The sequence below is a fragment of the Ziziphus jujuba genome, chromosome 2 (assembly GCF_031755915.1).
Source record: "Ziziphus jujuba cultivar Dongzao chromosome 2, ASM3175591v1".
NCBI classification, from domain to species: domain Eukaryota; kingdom Viridiplantae; phylum Streptophyta; class Magnoliopsida; order Rosales; family Rhamnaceae; genus Ziziphus; species Ziziphus jujuba.
In genome coordinates, this window is record NC_083380.1 from 19260114 (window position 1) to 19272784 (window position 12671).

Sequence of the window (12671 nt, forward strand, 5' to 3'; positions counted from 1 at the left end):
CGCGGGGAAAGAGAGGAAAAAAAAAAAAAAAAAAGGGGTGCAACACGAGGAATTCCCAGGAGGTCACCCATCCTAGTACTACTCTCGCCCAAGCACGCTTAACTTCGGAGTTCTGATGGGATCCGGTGCATTAGTGCTGTTATGATCGCACCCGACATGGTGATGCTAAAGAATGGATATAAGGAAAAGAAGCAGCGCAGCAGGTCCGCATGCGTTCGGCGAGATCCGGGCAGCGGCATCGATGCACCGGCCCACCGAGCGAGTTCCCTCGGTCGGGCCGGGAGAAAAGGGAAACTCCGAGGGTGAAAGGCGCGGGGAAAGAGAGGAAAAAAAAAAAAAAAAAAAGGGTGCAACACGAGGACTTCCCAGGAGGTCACCCATCCTAGTACTACTCTCGCCCAAGCACGCTTAACTTCGGAGTTCTGATGGGATCCGGTGCATTAGTGCTGGTATGATCGCACCCGACATGGTGATGCTAAAGAATGGATATAAGGAAAAGAAGCAGCGCAGCAGGTCCGCATGCGTTCGGCGCGATCCGGGCGAGTTCCCTCGGTCGGGCCGGGAGAAAAGGGAAACTCCGAGGGTGAAAGGCGCGGGGAAAGAGAGGAAAAAAAAAAAAAAAAAGGGGTGCAACACGAGGAATTCCCAGGAGGTCACCCATCCTAGTACTACTCTCGCCCAAGCACGCTTAACTTCGGAGTTCTGATGGGATCCGGTGCATTAGTGCTGTTATGGTCGCACCCGACATGGTGATGCTAAAGAATGGATATAAGGAAAAGAAGCAGCGCAGCAGGTCCGCATGCGTTCGGCGCGATCCGGGCAGCGGCATCGATGCACCGGCCCACCGAGCGAGTTCCCTCGGTCGGGCCGGGAGAAAAGGGAAACTCCGAGGGTGAAAGGCGCGGGGAAAGAGAGGAAAAAAAAAAAAAAAAAAAAAGGGTGCAACACGAGGACTTCCCAGGAGGTCACCCATCCTAGTACTACTCTCGCCCAAGCACGCTTAACTTCGGAGTTCTGATGGGATCCGGTGCATTAGTGCTGGTATGATCGCACCCGACATGGTGATGCTAAAGAATGGATATAAGGAAAAGAAGCAGCGCAGCAGGTTCGCATGCGTTCGGCGCGATCCGGGCGAGTTCCCTCAGTCGGGCCGGGAGAAAAGGGAAACTCCGAGGGTGAAAGGCGCGGGGAAAGAGAGGAAAAAAAAAAAAAAAAAAGGGGTGCAACACGAGGACTTCCCAGGAGGTCACCCATCCTAGTACTACTCTCGCCCAAGCACGCTTAACTTCGGAGTTCTGATGGGATCCGGTGCATTAGTGCTGGTATGATCGCACCCGACATGGTGATGCTAAAGAATGGATATAAGGAAAAGAAGCAGCGCAGCAGGTCCGCATGCGTTCGGCGCGATCCGGGCAGCGGCATCGATGCACCGGCCCACCGAGCGAGTTCCCTCGGTCGGGCCGGGAGAAAAGGGAAACTCCGAGGGTGAAAGGCGCGGGGAAAGAGAGGAAAAAAAAAAAAAAAAATGGGTGCAACACGAGGACTTCCCAGGAGGTCACCCATCCTAGTACTACTCTCGCCCGAGCACGCTTAACTTCGGAGTTCTGATGGGATCCGGTGCATTAGTGCTGGTATGATCACACCCGACATGGTGATGCTAAAGAATGGATATAAGGAAAAGAAGCAGCGCAGCAGGTCCGCATGCGTTCGGCGCGATCCGGGCGAGTTCCCTCGGTCGGGCCGGGAGAAAAGGGAAACTCCGAAGGTGAACGGCGCGGGGAAAGAGAGGAAAAAAAAAAAAAAAAAAAGGGGTGCAACACGAGGACTTCCCAGGAGGTCACCCATCCTAGTACTACTCTCGCCCAAGCACGCTTAACTTCGGAGTTCTGATGGGATCCGGTGCATTAGTGCTGGTATGATCGCACCCGACATGGTGATGCTAAAGAATGGATATAAGGAAAAGAAGCAGCGCAGCAGGTCCGCATGCGTTCGGCGCGATCCGGGCAGCGGCATCGATGCACCGGCCCACCGAGCGAGTTCCCTCGGTCGGGCCGGGAGAAAAGGGAAACTCCGAGGGTGAAAGGCGCGGGGAAAGAGAGGAAAAAAAAAAAAAAAAAAAAGGGTGCAACACGAGGACTTCCCAGGAGGTCACCCATCCTAGTACTACTCTCGCCCAAGCACGCTTAACTTCGGAGTTCTGATGGGATCCGGTGCATTAGTGCTGGTATGATCGCACCCGACATGGTGATGCTAAAGAATGGATATAAGGAAAAGAAGCAGCGCAGCAGGTCCGCATGCGTTCGGCGCGATCCGGGCGAGTTCCCTCGGTCGGGCCGGGAGAAAACGGAAACTCCGAGGGTGAACGGCGCGGGGAAAGAGAGGAAAAAAAAAAAAAAAAAAGGGGTGCAACACGAGGACTTCCCAGGAGGTCACCCATCCTAGTACTACTCTCGCCCAAGCACGCTTAACTTCGGAGTTCTGATGGGATCCGGTGCATTAGTGCTGGTATGATCGCACCCGACATGGTGATGCTAAAGAATGGATATAAGGAAAAGAAGCAGCGCAGCAGGTCCGCATGCGTTCGGCGCGATCCGGGCGAGTTCCCTCGGTCGGGCCGGGAGAAAAGGGAAACTCCGAGGGTGAAAGGCGCGGGGAAAGAGAGGAAAAAAAAAAAAAAAAAAGGGGTGCAACACGAGGACTTCCCAGGAGGTCACCCATCCTAGTACTACTCTCGCCCAAGCACGCTTAACTTCGGAGTTCTGATGGGATCCGGTGCATTAGTGCTGGTATGATCGCACCCGACATGGTGATGCTAAAGAATGGATATAAGGAAAAGAAGCAGCGCAGCAGGTCCGCATGCGTTCGGCGCGATCCGGGCAGCGGCATCGATGCACCGGCCCACCGAGCGAGTTCCCTCGGTCGGGCCGGGAGAAAAGGGAAACTCCGAGGGTGAAAGGCGCGGGGAAAGAGAGGAAAAAAAAAAAAAAAAAAAGGGTGCAACACGAGGACTTCCCAGGAGGTCACCCATCCTAGTACTACTCTCGCCCAAGCACGCTTAACTTCGGAGTTCTGATGGGATCCGGTGCATTAGTGCTGGTATGATCGCACCCGACATGGTGATGCTAAAGAATGGATATAAGGAAAAGAAGCAGCGCAGCAGGTTCGCATGCGTTCGGCGCGATCCGGGCGAGTTCCCTCAGTCGGGCCGGGAGAAAAGGGAAACTCCGAGGGTGAAAGGCGCGGGGAAAGAGAGGAAAAAAAAAAAAAAAAAAGGGGTGCAACACGAGGACTTCCCAGGAGGTCACCCATCCTAGTACTACTTTCGCCCAAGCACGCTTAACTTCGTAGTTCTGATGGGATCCGGTGCATTAGTGCTGGTATGATCGCACCCGACATGGTGATGCTAAAGAATGGATATAAGGAAAAGAAGCAGCGCAGCAGGTCCGCATGCGTTCGGCGCGATCCGGGCAGCGGCATCGATGCACCGGCCCACCGAGCGAGTTCCCTCGGTCGGGCCGGGAGAAAAGGGAAACTCCGAGGGTGAAAGGCGCGGGGAAAGAGAGGAAAAAAAAAAAAAAAAAAAAAGGGTGCAACACGAGGACTTCCCAGGAGGTCACCCATCCTAGTACTACTCTCGCCCAAGCACGCTTAACTTCGGAGTTCTGATGGGATCCGGTGCATTAGTGCTGGTATGATCACACCCGACATGGTGATGCTAAAGAATGGAGATAAGGAAAAGAAGCAGCGCAGCAGGTCCGCATGCGTTCGGCGCGATCCGGGCGAGTTCCCTCGGTCGGGCCGGGAGAAAAGGGAAACTCCGAGGGTGAACGGCGCGTGGAAAGAGAGGAAAAAAAAAAAAAAAAAAAGGGGTGCAACACGAGGACTTCCCAGGAGGTCACCCATCCTAGTACTACTCTCGCCCAAGCACGCTTAACTTCGGAGTTCTGATGGGATCCGGTGCATTAGTGCTGGTATGATCGCACCCGACATGGTGATGCTAAAGAATGGATATAAGGAAAAGAAGCAGCGCAGCAGGTCCGCATGCGTTCGGCGCGATCCGGGCAGCGGCATCGATGCACCGGCCCACCGAGCGAGTTCCCTCGGTCGGGCCGGGAGAAAAGGGAAACTCCGAGGGTGAAAGGCGCGGGGAAAGAGAGGAAAAAAAAAAAAAAAAAAAAAAGGGTGCAACACGAGGACTTCCCAGGAGGTCACCCATCCTAGTACTACTCTCGCCCAAGCACGCTTAACTTCGGAGTTCTGATGGGATCCGGTGCATTAGTGCTGGTATGATCACACCCGACATGGTGATGCTAAAGAATGGATATAAGGAAAAGAAGCAGCGCAGCAGGTCCGCATGCGTTCGGCGCGATCCGGGCGAGTTCCCTCGGTCGGGCCGGGAGAAAAGGGAAACTCCGAGGGTGAACGGCGCGGGGAAAGAGAGGAAAAAAAAAAAAAAAAAAAGGGGTGCAACACGAGGACTTCCCAGGAGGTCACCCATCCTAGTACTACTCTCGCCCAAGCACGCTTAACTTCGGAGTTCTGATGGGATCCGGTGCATTAGTGCTGGTATGATCGCACCCGACATGGTGATGCTAAAGAATGGATATAAGGAAAAGAAGCAGCGCAGCAGGTCCGCATGCGTTCGGCGCGATCCGGGCGAGTTCCCTCGGTCGGGCCGGGAGAAAAGGGAAACTCCGAGGGTGAAAGGCGCGGGGAAAGAGAGGAAAAAAAAAAAAAAAAAGGGGTGCAACACGAGGACTTCCCAGGAGGTCACCCATCCTAGTACTAATCTCGCCCAAGCACGCTTAACTTCGGAGTTCTGATGGGATCCGGTGCATTAGTGCTGGTATGATCGCACCCGACATGGTGATGCTAAAGAATGGATATAAGGAAAAGAAGCAGCGCAGCAGGTCCGCATGCGTTCGGCGCGATCCGGGCAGCGGCATCGATGCACCGGCCCACCGAGCGAGTTCCCTCGGTCGGGCCGGGAGAAAAGGGAAACTCCGAGGGTGAAAGGCGCGGGGAAAGAGAGGAAAAAAAAAAAAAAAAAAAGGGTGCAACACGAGGACTTCCCAGGAGGTCACCCATCCTAGTACTACTCTCGCCCAAGCACGCTTAACTTCGGAGTTCTGATGGGATCCGGTGCATTAGTGCTGGTATGATCGCACCCGACATGGTGATGCTAAAGAATGGATATAAGGAAAAGAAGCAGCGCAGCAGGTCCGCATGCGTTCGGCGCGATCCGGGCAGCGGCATCGATGCACCGGCCCACCGAGCGAGTTCCCTCGGTCGGGCCGGGAGAAAAGGGAAACTCCGAGGGTGAAAGGCGCGGGGAAAGAGAGGAAAAAAAAAAAAAAAAAAAAAGGGTGCAACACGAGGACTTCCCAGGAGGTCACCCATCCTAGTACTACTCTCGCCCAAGCACGCTTAACTTCGGAGTTCTGATGGGATCCGGTGCATTAGTGCTGGTATGATCACACCCGACATGGTGATGCTAAAGAATGGATATAAGGAAAAGAAGCAGCGCAGCAGGTCCGCATGCGTTCGGCGCGATCCGGGCGAGTTCCCTCGGTCGGGCCGGGAGAAAAGGGAAACTCCGAGGGTGAACGGCGCGGGGAAAGAGAGGAAAAAAAAAAAAAAAAAAGGGGTGCAACACGAGGACTTCCCAGGAGGTCACCCATCCTAGTACTACTCTCGCCCAAGCACGCTTAACTTCGGAGTTCTGATGGGATCCGGTGCATTAGTGCTGGTATGATCGCACCCGACATGGTGATGCTAAAGAATGGATATAAGGAAAAGAAGCAGCGCAGCAGGTCCGCATGCGTTCGGCGCGATCCGGGCAGCGGCATCGATGCACCGGCCCACCGAGCGAGTTCCCTCGGTCGGGCCGGGAGAAAAGGGAAACTCCGAGGGTGAAAGGCGCAGGGAAAGAGAGGAAAAAAAAAAAAAAAAAAAAAGGGTGCAACACGAGGACTTCCCAGGAGGTCACCCATCCTAGTACTACTCTCGCCCAAGCACGTTTAACTTCGGAGTTCTGATGGGATCCGGTGCATTAGTGCTGGTATGATCGCACCCGACATGGTGATGCTAAAGAATGGATATAAGGAAAAGAAGCAGCGCAGCAGGTTCGCATGCGTTCGGCGCGATCCGGGCGAGTTCCCTCAGTCGGGCCGGGAGAAAAGGGAAACTCCGAGGGTGAAAGGCGCGGGGAAAGAGAGGAAAAAAAAAAAAAAAAAGGGGTGCAACACGAGGACTTCCCAGGAGGTCACCCATCCTAGTACTACTCTCGCCCAAGCACGCTTAACTTCGGAGTTCTGATGGGATCCGGTGCATTAGTGCTGGTATTATCGCACCCGACATGGTGATGCTAAAGAATGGATATAAGGAAAAGAAGCAGCGCAGCAGGTCCGCATGCGTTCGGCGCGATCCGGGCAGCGGCATCGATGCACCGGCCCACCGAGCGAGTTCCCTCGGTCGGGCCGGGAGAAAAGGGAAACTCCGAGGGTGAAAGGCGCGGGGAAAGAGAGGAAAAAAAAAAAAAAAAAAAAAGGGTGCAACACGAGGACTTCCCAGGAGGTCACCCATCCTAGTACTACTCTCGCCCAAGCACGCTTAACTTCGGAGTTCTGATGGGATCCGGTGCATTAGTGCTGGTATGATCACACCCGACATGGTGATGCTAAAGAATGGATATAAGGAAAAGAAGCAGCGCAGCAGGTCCGCATGCGTTCGGCGCGATCCGGGCGAGTTCCCTCGGTCGGGCCGGGAGAAAAGGGAAACTCCGAGGGTGAACGGCGCGGGGAAAGAGAGGAAAAAAAAAAAAAAAAAAAGGGGTGCAACACGAGGACTTCCCAGGAGGTCACCCATCCTAGTACTACTCTCGCCCAAGCACGCTTAACTTCGGAGTTCTGATGGGATCCGGTGCATTAGTGCTGGTATGATCGCACCCGACATGGTGATGCTAAAGAATGGATATAAGGAAAAGAAGCAGCGCAGCAGGTCCGCATGCGTTCGGCGCGATCCGGGCAGCGGCATCGATGCACCGGCCCACCGAGCGAGTTCCCTCGGTCGGGCCGGGAGAAAAGGGAAACTCCGAGGGTGAAAGGCGCGGGGAAAGAGAGGAAAAAAAAAAAAAAAAAAAAGGGTGCAACACGAGGACTTCCCAGGAGGTCACCCATCCTAGTACTACTCTCGCCCAAGCACGCTTAACTTCGGAGTTCTGATGGGATCCGGTGCATTAGTGCTGGTATGATCACACCCGACATGGTGATGCTAAAGAATGGATATAAGGAAAAGAAGCAGCGCAGCAGGTCCGCATGCGTTCGGCGCGATCCGGGCGAGTTCCCTCGGTCGGGCCGGGAGAAAAGGGAAACTCCGAGGGTGAACGGCGCGGGGAAAGAGAGGAAAAAAAAAAAAAAAAAAAGGGGTGCAACACGAGGACTTCCCAGGAGGTCACCCATCCTAGTACTACTCTCGCCCAAGCACGCTTAACTTCGGAGTTCTGATGGGATCCGGTGCATTAGTGCTGGTATGATCGCACCCGACATGGTGATGCTAAAGAATGGATATAAGGAAAAGAAGCAGCGCAGCAGGTCCGCATGCGTTCGGCGCGATCCGGGCAGCGGCATCGATGCACCGGCCCACCGAGCGAGTTCCCTCGGTCGGGCCGGGAGAAAAGGGAAACTCCGAGGGTGAAAGGCGCGGGGAAAGAGAGGAAAAAAAAAAAAAAAAAAAAGGGTGCAACACGAGGACTTCCCAGGAGGTCACCCATCCTAGTACTACTCTCGCCCAAGCACGCTTAACTTCGGAGTTCTGATGGGATCCGGTGCATTAGTGCTGGTATGATCGCACCCGACATGGTGATGCTAAAGAATGGATATAAGGAAAAGAAGCAGCGCAGCAGGTCCGCATGCGTTCGGCGCGATCCGGGCGAGTTCCCTCGGTCGGGCCGGGAGAAAAGGGAAACTATGAGGGTGAACGGCGCGGGGAAAGAGAGGAAAAAAAAAAAAAAAAAAAGGGGTGCAACACGAGGACTTCCCAGGAGGTCACCCATCCTAGTACTACTCTCGCCCAAGCACGCTTAACATCGGAGTTCTGATGGGATCCGGTGCATTAGTGCTGGTATGATCGCACCCGACATGGTGATGCTAAAGAATGGATATAAGGAAAAGAAGCAGCGCAGCAGGTCCGCATGCGTTCGGCGCGATCCGGGCAGCGGCATCGATGCACCGGCCCACCGAGCGAGTTCCCTCGGTCGGGCCGGGAGAAAAGGGAAACTCCGAGGGTGAAAGGCGCGGGGAAAGAGAGGAAAAAAAAAAAAAAAAAAAGGGTGCAACACGAGGACTTCCCAGGAGGTCACCCATCCTAGTACTACTCTCGCCCAAGCGAGCTTAACTTCGGAGTTCTGATGGGATCCGGTGCATTCGTGCTGGTATGATCGCACCCGACATGGTGATGCTAAAGAATGGATATAAGGAAAAGAAGCAGCGCAGCAGGTTCGCATGCGTTCGGCGCGATCCGGGCGAGTTCCCTCAGTCGGGCCGGGAGAAAAGGGAAACTCCGAGGGTGAAAGGCGCGGGGAAAGAGAGGAAAAAAAAAAAAAAAAAAAGGGGTGCAACACGAGGACTTCCCAGGAGGTCACCCATCCTAGTACTACTCTCGCCCAAGCACGCTTAACTTCGGAGTTCTGATGGGATCCGGTGCATTAGTGCTGGTATGATCGCACCCGACATGGTGATGCTAAAGAATGGATATAAGGAAAAGAAGCAGCGCAGCAGGTCCGCATGCGTTCGGCGCGATCCGGGCGAGTTCCCTCGGTCGGGCCGGGAGAAAAGGGAAACTCCGAGGGTGAAAGGCGCGGGGAAAGAGAGGAAAAAAAAAAAAAAAAAAAAAGGGTGCAACACGAGGACTTCCCAGGAGGTCACCCATCCTAGTACTACTCTCGCCCAAGCACGCTTAACTTCGGAGTTCTGATGGGATCCGGTGCATTAGTGCTGGTATGATCGCACCCGACATGGTGATGCTAAAGAATGGATATAAGGAAAAGAAGCAGCGCAGCAGGTCCGCATGCGTTCGGCGCGATCCGGGCGAGTTCCCTCGGTCGGGCCGGGAGAAAAGGGAAACTCCGAGGGTGAAAGGCGCGGGGAAAGAGAGGAAAAAAAAAAAAAAAAAAAGGGTGCAACACGAGGACTTCCCAGGAGGTCACCCATCCTAGTACTACTCTCGCCCAAGCACGCTTAACTTCGGAGTTCTGATGGGATCCGGTGCATTAGTGCTGGTATGATCGCACCCGACATGGTGATGCTAAAGAATGGATATAAGGAAAAGAAGCAGCGCAGCAGGTCCGCATGCGTTCGGCGCGATCCGGGCAGCGGCATCGATGCACCGGCCCACCGAGCGAGTTCCCTCGGTCGGGCCGGGAGAAAAGGGAAACTCCGAGGGTGAAAGGCGCGGGGAAAGAGAGGAAAAAAAAAAAAAAAAAAGGGTGCAACACGAGGACTTCCCAGGAGGTCACCCATCCTAGTACTACTCTCGCCCAAGCACGCTTAACTTCGGAGTTCTGATGGGATCCGGTGCATTAGTGCTGGTATGATCGCACCCGACATGGTGATGCTAAAGAATGGATATAAGGAAAAGAAGCAGCGCAGCAGGTTCGCATGCGTTCGGCGCGATCCGGGCGAGTTCCCTCAGTCGGGCCGGGAGAAAAGGGAAACTCCGAGGGTGAAAGGCGCGGGGAAAGAGAGGAAAAAAAAAAAAAAAAAGGGGTGCAACACGAGGACTTCCCAGGAGGTCACCCATCCTAGTACTACTCTCGCCCAAGCACGCTTAACTTCGGAGTTCTGATGGGATCCGGTGCATTAGTGCTGGTATGATCGCACCCGACATGGTGATGCTAAAGAATGGATATAAGGAAAAGAAGCAGCGCAGCAGGTCCGCATGCGTTCGGCGCGATCCGGGCAGCGGCATCGATGCACCGGCCCACCGAGCGAGTTCCCTCGGTCGGGCCGGGAGAAAAGGGAAACTCCGAGGGTGAAAGGCGCGGGGAAAGAGAGGAAAAAAAAAAAAAAAAAAGGGTGCAACACGAGGACTTCCCAGGAGGTCACCCATCCTAGTACTACTCTCGCCCAAGCACGCTTAACTTCGGAGTTCTGATGGGATCCGGTGCATTAGTGCTGGTATGATCGCACCCGACATGGTGATGCTAAAGAATGGATATAAGGAAAAGAAGCAGCGCAGCAGGTCCGCATGCGTTCGGCGCGATCCGGGCAGCGGCATCGATGCACCGGCCCACCGAGCGAGTTCCCTCGGTCGGGCCGGGAGAAAAGGGAAACTCCGAGGGTGAAAGGCGCGGGGAAAGAGAGGAAAAAAAAAAAAAAAAAAAAAGGGTGCAACACGAGGACTTCCCAGGAGGTCACCCATCCTAGTACTACTCTCGCCCAAGCACGCTTAACTTCGGAGTTCTGATGGGATCCGGTGCATTAGTGCTGGTATGATCACACCCGACATGGTGATGCTAAAGAATGGATATAAGGAAAAGAAGCAGCGCAGCAGGTCCGCATGCGTTCGGCGCGATCCGGGCGAGTTCCCTCGGTCGGGCCGGGAGAAAAGGGAAACTCCGAGGGTGAAAGGCGCGGGGAAAGAGAGGAAAAAAAAAAAAAAAAAAAAAGGGTGCAACACGAGGACTTCCCAGGAGGTCACCCATCCTAGTACTACTCTCGCCCAAGCACGCTTAACTTCGGAGTTCTGATAGGATCCGGTGCATTAGTGCTGGTATGATCGCACCCGACATGGTGATGCTAAAGAATGGATATAAGGAAAAGAAGCAGCGCAGCAGGTCCGCATGCGTTCGGCGCGATCCGGGCGAGTTCCCTCGGTCGGGCCGGGAGAAAAGGGAAACTCCGAGGGTGAAAGGCGCGGGGAAAGAGAGGAAAAAAAAAAAAAAAAAAAGGGTGCAACACGAGGACTTCCCAGGAGGTCACCCATCCTAGTACTACTCTCGCCCAAGCACGCTTAACTTCGGAGTTCTGATGGGATCCGGTGCATTAGTGCTGGTATGATCGCACCCGACATGGTGATGCTAAAGAATGGATATAAGGAAAAGAAGCAGCGCAGCAGGTCCGCATGCGTTCGGCGCGATCCGGGCAGCGGCATCGATGCACCGGCCCACCGAGCGAGTTCCCTCGGTCGGGCCGGGAGAAAAGGGAAACTCCGAGGGTGAAAGGCGCGGGGAAAGAGAGGAAAAAAAAAAAAAAAAAAGGGTGCAACACGAGGACTTCCCAGGAGGTCACCCATCCTAGTACTACTCTCGCCCAAGCACGCTTAACTTCGGAGTTCTGATGGGATCCGGTGCATTAGTGCTGGTATGATCGCACCCGACATGGTGATGCTAAAGAATGGATATAAGGAAAAGAAGCAGCGCAGCAGGTCCGCATGCGTTCGGCGCGATCCGGGCGAGTTCCCTCGGTCGGGCCGGGAGAAAAGGGAAACTCCGAGGGTGAAAGGCGCGGGGAAAGAGAGGAAAAAAAAAAAAAAAAAAAGGGTGCAACACGAGGACTTCCCAGGAGGTCACCCATCCTAGTACTACTCTCGCCCAAGCACGCTTAACTTCGGAGTTCTGATGGGATCCGGTGCATTAGTGCTGGTATGATCGCACCCGACATGGTGATGCTAAAGAATGGATATAAGGAAAAGAAGCAGCGCAGCAGGTCCGCATGCGTTCGGCGCGATCCGGGCAGCGGCATCGATGCACCGGCCCACCGAGCGAGTTCCCTCGGTCGGGCCGGGAGAAAAGGGAAACTCCGAGGGTGAAAGGCGCGGGGAAAGAGAGGAAAAAAAAAAAAAAAAAAGGGTGCAACACGAGGACTTCCCAGGAGGTCACCCATCCTAGTACTACTCTCGCCCAAGCACGCTTAACTTCGGAGTTCTGATGGGATCCGGTGGATTAGTGCTGGTATGATCGCACCCGACATGGTGATGCTAAAGAATGGATATAAGGAAAAGAAGCAGCGCAGCAGGTCCGCATGCGTTCGGCGCGATCCGGGCAGCGGCATCGATGCACCGGCCCACCGAGCGAGTTCCCTCGGTCGGGCCGGGAGAAAAGGGAAACTCCGAGGGTGAAAGGCGCGGGGAAAGAGAGGAAAAAAAAAAAAAAAAAAAAAGGGTGCAACACGAGGACTTCCCAGGAGGTCACCCATCCTAGTACTACTCTCGCCCAAGCACGCTTAACTTCGGAGTTCTGATGGGATCCGGTGCATTAGTGCTGGTATGATCACACCCGACATGGTGATGCTAAAGAATGGATATAAGGAAAAGAAGCAGCGCAGCAGGTCCGCATGCGTTCGGCGCGATCCGGGCGAGTTCCCTCGGTCGGGCCGGGAGAAAAGGGAAACTCCGAGGGTGAACGGCGCGGGGAAAGAGAGGAAAAAAAAAAAAAAAAAAGGGGTGCAACACGAAGACTTCCCAGGAGGTCACCCATCCTAGTACTACTCTCGCCCAAGCACGCTTAACTTCGGAGTTCTGATGGGATCCGGTGCATTAGTGCTGGTATGATCGCACCCGACATGGTGATGCTAAAGAATGGATATAAGGAAAAGAAGCAGCGCAGCAGGACCGCATGCGTTCGGCGCGATCCGGGCAGCGGCATCGATGCACCGGCCCACCGAGCGAGTTCC

The 12671-nt window shown here is 54.5% G+C and overlaps 43 non-coding genes across 43 annotated transcripts; all 43 read right to left on the reverse strand.

The window, feature by feature from the left end:
* Positions 1-34: 34 nt before the first annotated feature.
* On the reverse strand, positions 35-153 carry LOC132801879 (5S ribosomal RNA). The gene has a single exon (XR_009637000.1). It is a non-coding gene; the product is annotated as a 5S ribosomal RNA (ribosomal RNA).
* Positions 154-344: 191 nt separating this feature from the next.
* LOC132801012 (5S ribosomal RNA) lies at positions 345-463 on the reverse strand. The gene has a single exon (XR_009636128.1). It is a non-coding gene; the product is annotated as a 5S ribosomal RNA (ribosomal RNA).
* A 161-nt stretch (positions 464-624) lies between these two features.
* On the reverse strand, positions 625-743 carry LOC132801805 (5S ribosomal RNA). The gene has a single exon (XR_009636926.1). It is a non-coding gene; the product is annotated as a 5S ribosomal RNA (ribosomal RNA).
* A 193-nt stretch (positions 744-936) lies between these two features.
* LOC132801013 (5S ribosomal RNA) lies at positions 937-1055 on the reverse strand. Its single transcript, XR_009636129.1, has one exon. It is a non-coding gene; the product is annotated as a 5S ribosomal RNA (ribosomal RNA).
* Positions 1056-1217: 162 nt separating this feature from the next.
* Positions 1218-1336, reverse strand: LOC132801908 (5S ribosomal RNA). Its single transcript, XR_009637029.1, has one exon. It is a non-coding gene; the product is annotated as a 5S ribosomal RNA (ribosomal RNA).
* A 190-nt stretch (positions 1337-1526) lies between these two features.
* On the reverse strand, positions 1527-1645 carry LOC132801673 (5S ribosomal RNA). Its single transcript, XR_009636793.1, has one exon. It is a non-coding gene; the product is annotated as a 5S ribosomal RNA (ribosomal RNA).
* Positions 1646-1808: 163 nt separating this feature from the next.
* Positions 1809-1927, reverse strand: LOC132801919 (5S ribosomal RNA). Its single transcript, XR_009637040.1, has one exon. It is a non-coding gene; the product is annotated as a 5S ribosomal RNA (ribosomal RNA).
* Positions 1928-2119: 192 nt separating this feature from the next.
* Positions 2120-2238, reverse strand: LOC132801014 (5S ribosomal RNA). Its single transcript, XR_009636130.1, has one exon. It is a non-coding gene; the product is annotated as a 5S ribosomal RNA (ribosomal RNA).
* Positions 2239-2400: 162 nt separating this feature from the next.
* On the reverse strand, positions 2401-2519 carry LOC132801930 (5S ribosomal RNA). Its single transcript, XR_009637051.1, has one exon. It is a non-coding gene; the product is annotated as a 5S ribosomal RNA (ribosomal RNA).
* A 162-nt stretch (positions 2520-2681) lies between these two features.
* Positions 2682-2800, reverse strand: LOC132801941 (5S ribosomal RNA). Its single transcript, XR_009637062.1, has one exon. It is a non-coding gene; the product is annotated as a 5S ribosomal RNA (ribosomal RNA).
* Positions 2801-2991: 191 nt separating this feature from the next.
* LOC132801015 (5S ribosomal RNA) lies at positions 2992-3110 on the reverse strand. Its single transcript, XR_009636131.1, has one exon. It is a non-coding gene; the product is annotated as a 5S ribosomal RNA (ribosomal RNA).
* Positions 3111-3272: 162 nt separating this feature from the next.
* LOC132802161 (5S ribosomal RNA) lies at positions 3273-3391 on the reverse strand. Its single transcript, XR_009637285.1, has one exon. It is a non-coding gene; the product is annotated as a 5S ribosomal RNA (ribosomal RNA).
* Positions 3392-3584: 193 nt separating this feature from the next.
* Positions 3585-3703, reverse strand: LOC132801386 (5S ribosomal RNA). Its single transcript, XR_009636502.1, has one exon. It is a non-coding gene; the product is annotated as a 5S ribosomal RNA (ribosomal RNA).
* Positions 3704-3866: 163 nt separating this feature from the next.
* On the reverse strand, positions 3867-3985 carry LOC132801953 (5S ribosomal RNA). The gene has a single exon (XR_009637074.1). It is a non-coding gene; the product is annotated as a 5S ribosomal RNA (ribosomal RNA).
* A 194-nt stretch (positions 3986-4179) lies between these two features.
* Positions 4180-4298, reverse strand: LOC132801387 (5S ribosomal RNA). The gene has a single exon (XR_009636503.1). It is a non-coding gene; the product is annotated as a 5S ribosomal RNA (ribosomal RNA).
* A 163-nt stretch (positions 4299-4461) lies between these two features.
* On the reverse strand, positions 4462-4580 carry LOC132801964 (5S ribosomal RNA). Its single transcript, XR_009637085.1, has one exon. It is a non-coding gene; the product is annotated as a 5S ribosomal RNA (ribosomal RNA).
* A 161-nt stretch (positions 4581-4741) lies between these two features.
* Positions 4742-4860, reverse strand: LOC132801266 (5S ribosomal RNA). Its single transcript, XR_009636382.1, has one exon. It is a non-coding gene; the product is annotated as a 5S ribosomal RNA (ribosomal RNA).
* Positions 4861-5051: 191 nt separating this feature from the next.
* Positions 5052-5170, reverse strand: LOC132801016 (5S ribosomal RNA). The gene has a single exon (XR_009636132.1). It is a non-coding gene; the product is annotated as a 5S ribosomal RNA (ribosomal RNA).
* Positions 5171-5363: 193 nt separating this feature from the next.
* Positions 5364-5482, reverse strand: LOC132801388 (5S ribosomal RNA). The gene has a single exon (XR_009636504.1). It is a non-coding gene; the product is annotated as a 5S ribosomal RNA (ribosomal RNA).
* A 162-nt stretch (positions 5483-5644) lies between these two features.
* LOC132801975 (5S ribosomal RNA) lies at positions 5645-5763 on the reverse strand. Its single transcript, XR_009637096.1, has one exon. It is a non-coding gene; the product is annotated as a 5S ribosomal RNA (ribosomal RNA).
* A 193-nt stretch (positions 5764-5956) lies between these two features.
* On the reverse strand, positions 5957-6075 carry LOC132801419 (5S ribosomal RNA). The gene has a single exon (XR_009636535.1). It is a non-coding gene; the product is annotated as a 5S ribosomal RNA (ribosomal RNA).
* Positions 6076-6236: 161 nt separating this feature from the next.
* On the reverse strand, positions 6237-6355 carry LOC132801446 (5S ribosomal RNA). The gene has a single exon (XR_009636562.1). It is a non-coding gene; the product is annotated as a 5S ribosomal RNA (ribosomal RNA).
* A 193-nt stretch (positions 6356-6548) lies between these two features.
* Positions 6549-6667, reverse strand: LOC132801389 (5S ribosomal RNA). Its single transcript, XR_009636505.1, has one exon. It is a non-coding gene; the product is annotated as a 5S ribosomal RNA (ribosomal RNA).
* A 163-nt stretch (positions 6668-6830) lies between these two features.
* LOC132801986 (5S ribosomal RNA) lies at positions 6831-6949 on the reverse strand. The gene has a single exon (XR_009637107.1). It is a non-coding gene; the product is annotated as a 5S ribosomal RNA (ribosomal RNA).
* A 192-nt stretch (positions 6950-7141) lies between these two features.
* On the reverse strand, positions 7142-7260 carry LOC132801390 (5S ribosomal RNA). Its single transcript, XR_009636506.1, has one exon. It is a non-coding gene; the product is annotated as a 5S ribosomal RNA (ribosomal RNA).
* Positions 7261-7423: 163 nt separating this feature from the next.
* On the reverse strand, positions 7424-7542 carry LOC132801997 (5S ribosomal RNA). The gene has a single exon (XR_009637118.1). It is a non-coding gene; the product is annotated as a 5S ribosomal RNA (ribosomal RNA).
* Positions 7543-7734: 192 nt separating this feature from the next.
* On the reverse strand, positions 7735-7853 carry LOC132801018 (5S ribosomal RNA). The gene has a single exon (XR_009636134.1). It is a non-coding gene; the product is annotated as a 5S ribosomal RNA (ribosomal RNA).
* A 163-nt stretch (positions 7854-8016) lies between these two features.
* LOC132801627 (5S ribosomal RNA) lies at positions 8017-8135 on the reverse strand. Its single transcript, XR_009636747.1, has one exon. It is a non-coding gene; the product is annotated as a 5S ribosomal RNA (ribosomal RNA).
* A 191-nt stretch (positions 8136-8326) lies between these two features.
* Positions 8327-8445, reverse strand: LOC132801985 (5S ribosomal RNA). The gene has a single exon (XR_009637106.1). It is a non-coding gene; the product is annotated as a 5S ribosomal RNA (ribosomal RNA).
* Positions 8446-8608: 163 nt separating this feature from the next.
* On the reverse strand, positions 8609-8727 carry LOC132802009 (5S ribosomal RNA). Its single transcript, XR_009637130.1, has one exon. It is a non-coding gene; the product is annotated as a 5S ribosomal RNA (ribosomal RNA).
* A 164-nt stretch (positions 8728-8891) lies between these two features.
* On the reverse strand, positions 8892-9010 carry LOC132801019 (5S ribosomal RNA). Its single transcript, XR_009636135.1, has one exon. It is a non-coding gene; the product is annotated as a 5S ribosomal RNA (ribosomal RNA).
* A 162-nt stretch (positions 9011-9172) lies between these two features.
* On the reverse strand, positions 9173-9291 carry LOC132801020 (5S ribosomal RNA). Its single transcript, XR_009636136.1, has one exon. It is a non-coding gene; the product is annotated as a 5S ribosomal RNA (ribosomal RNA).
* A 190-nt stretch (positions 9292-9481) lies between these two features.
* Positions 9482-9600, reverse strand: LOC132801021 (5S ribosomal RNA). The gene has a single exon (XR_009636137.1). It is a non-coding gene; the product is annotated as a 5S ribosomal RNA (ribosomal RNA).
* Positions 9601-9761: 161 nt separating this feature from the next.
* Positions 9762-9880, reverse strand: LOC132802020 (5S ribosomal RNA). The gene has a single exon (XR_009637141.1). It is a non-coding gene; the product is annotated as a 5S ribosomal RNA (ribosomal RNA).
* A 190-nt stretch (positions 9881-10070) lies between these two features.
* On the reverse strand, positions 10071-10189 carry LOC132801022 (5S ribosomal RNA). The gene has a single exon (XR_009636138.1). It is a non-coding gene; the product is annotated as a 5S ribosomal RNA (ribosomal RNA).
* Positions 10190-10382: 193 nt separating this feature from the next.
* LOC132801391 (5S ribosomal RNA) lies at positions 10383-10501 on the reverse strand. The gene has a single exon (XR_009636507.1). It is a non-coding gene; the product is annotated as a 5S ribosomal RNA (ribosomal RNA).
* A 164-nt stretch (positions 10502-10665) lies between these two features.
* Positions 10666-10784, reverse strand: LOC132801781 (5S ribosomal RNA). The gene has a single exon (XR_009636902.1). It is a non-coding gene; the product is annotated as a 5S ribosomal RNA (ribosomal RNA).
* A 162-nt stretch (positions 10785-10946) lies between these two features.
* LOC132801023 (5S ribosomal RNA) lies at positions 10947-11065 on the reverse strand. Its single transcript, XR_009636139.1, has one exon. It is a non-coding gene; the product is annotated as a 5S ribosomal RNA (ribosomal RNA).
* Positions 11066-11255: 190 nt separating this feature from the next.
* On the reverse strand, positions 11256-11374 carry LOC132801024 (5S ribosomal RNA). Its single transcript, XR_009636140.1, has one exon. It is a non-coding gene; the product is annotated as a 5S ribosomal RNA (ribosomal RNA).
* Positions 11375-11536: 162 nt separating this feature from the next.
* LOC132801025 (5S ribosomal RNA) lies at positions 11537-11655 on the reverse strand. The gene has a single exon (XR_009636141.1). It is a non-coding gene; the product is annotated as a 5S ribosomal RNA (ribosomal RNA).
* A 190-nt stretch (positions 11656-11845) lies between these two features.
* Positions 11846-11964, reverse strand: LOC132801502 (5S ribosomal RNA). The gene has a single exon (XR_009636618.1). It is a non-coding gene; the product is annotated as a 5S ribosomal RNA (ribosomal RNA).
* A 193-nt stretch (positions 11965-12157) lies between these two features.
* On the reverse strand, positions 12158-12276 carry LOC132801392 (5S ribosomal RNA). Its single transcript, XR_009636508.1, has one exon. It is a non-coding gene; the product is annotated as a 5S ribosomal RNA (ribosomal RNA).
* A 162-nt stretch (positions 12277-12438) lies between these two features.
* LOC132801524 (5S ribosomal RNA) lies at positions 12439-12557 on the reverse strand. The gene has a single exon (XR_009636640.1). It is a non-coding gene; the product is annotated as a 5S ribosomal RNA (ribosomal RNA).
* Positions 12558-12671: the final 114 nt, after the last annotated feature.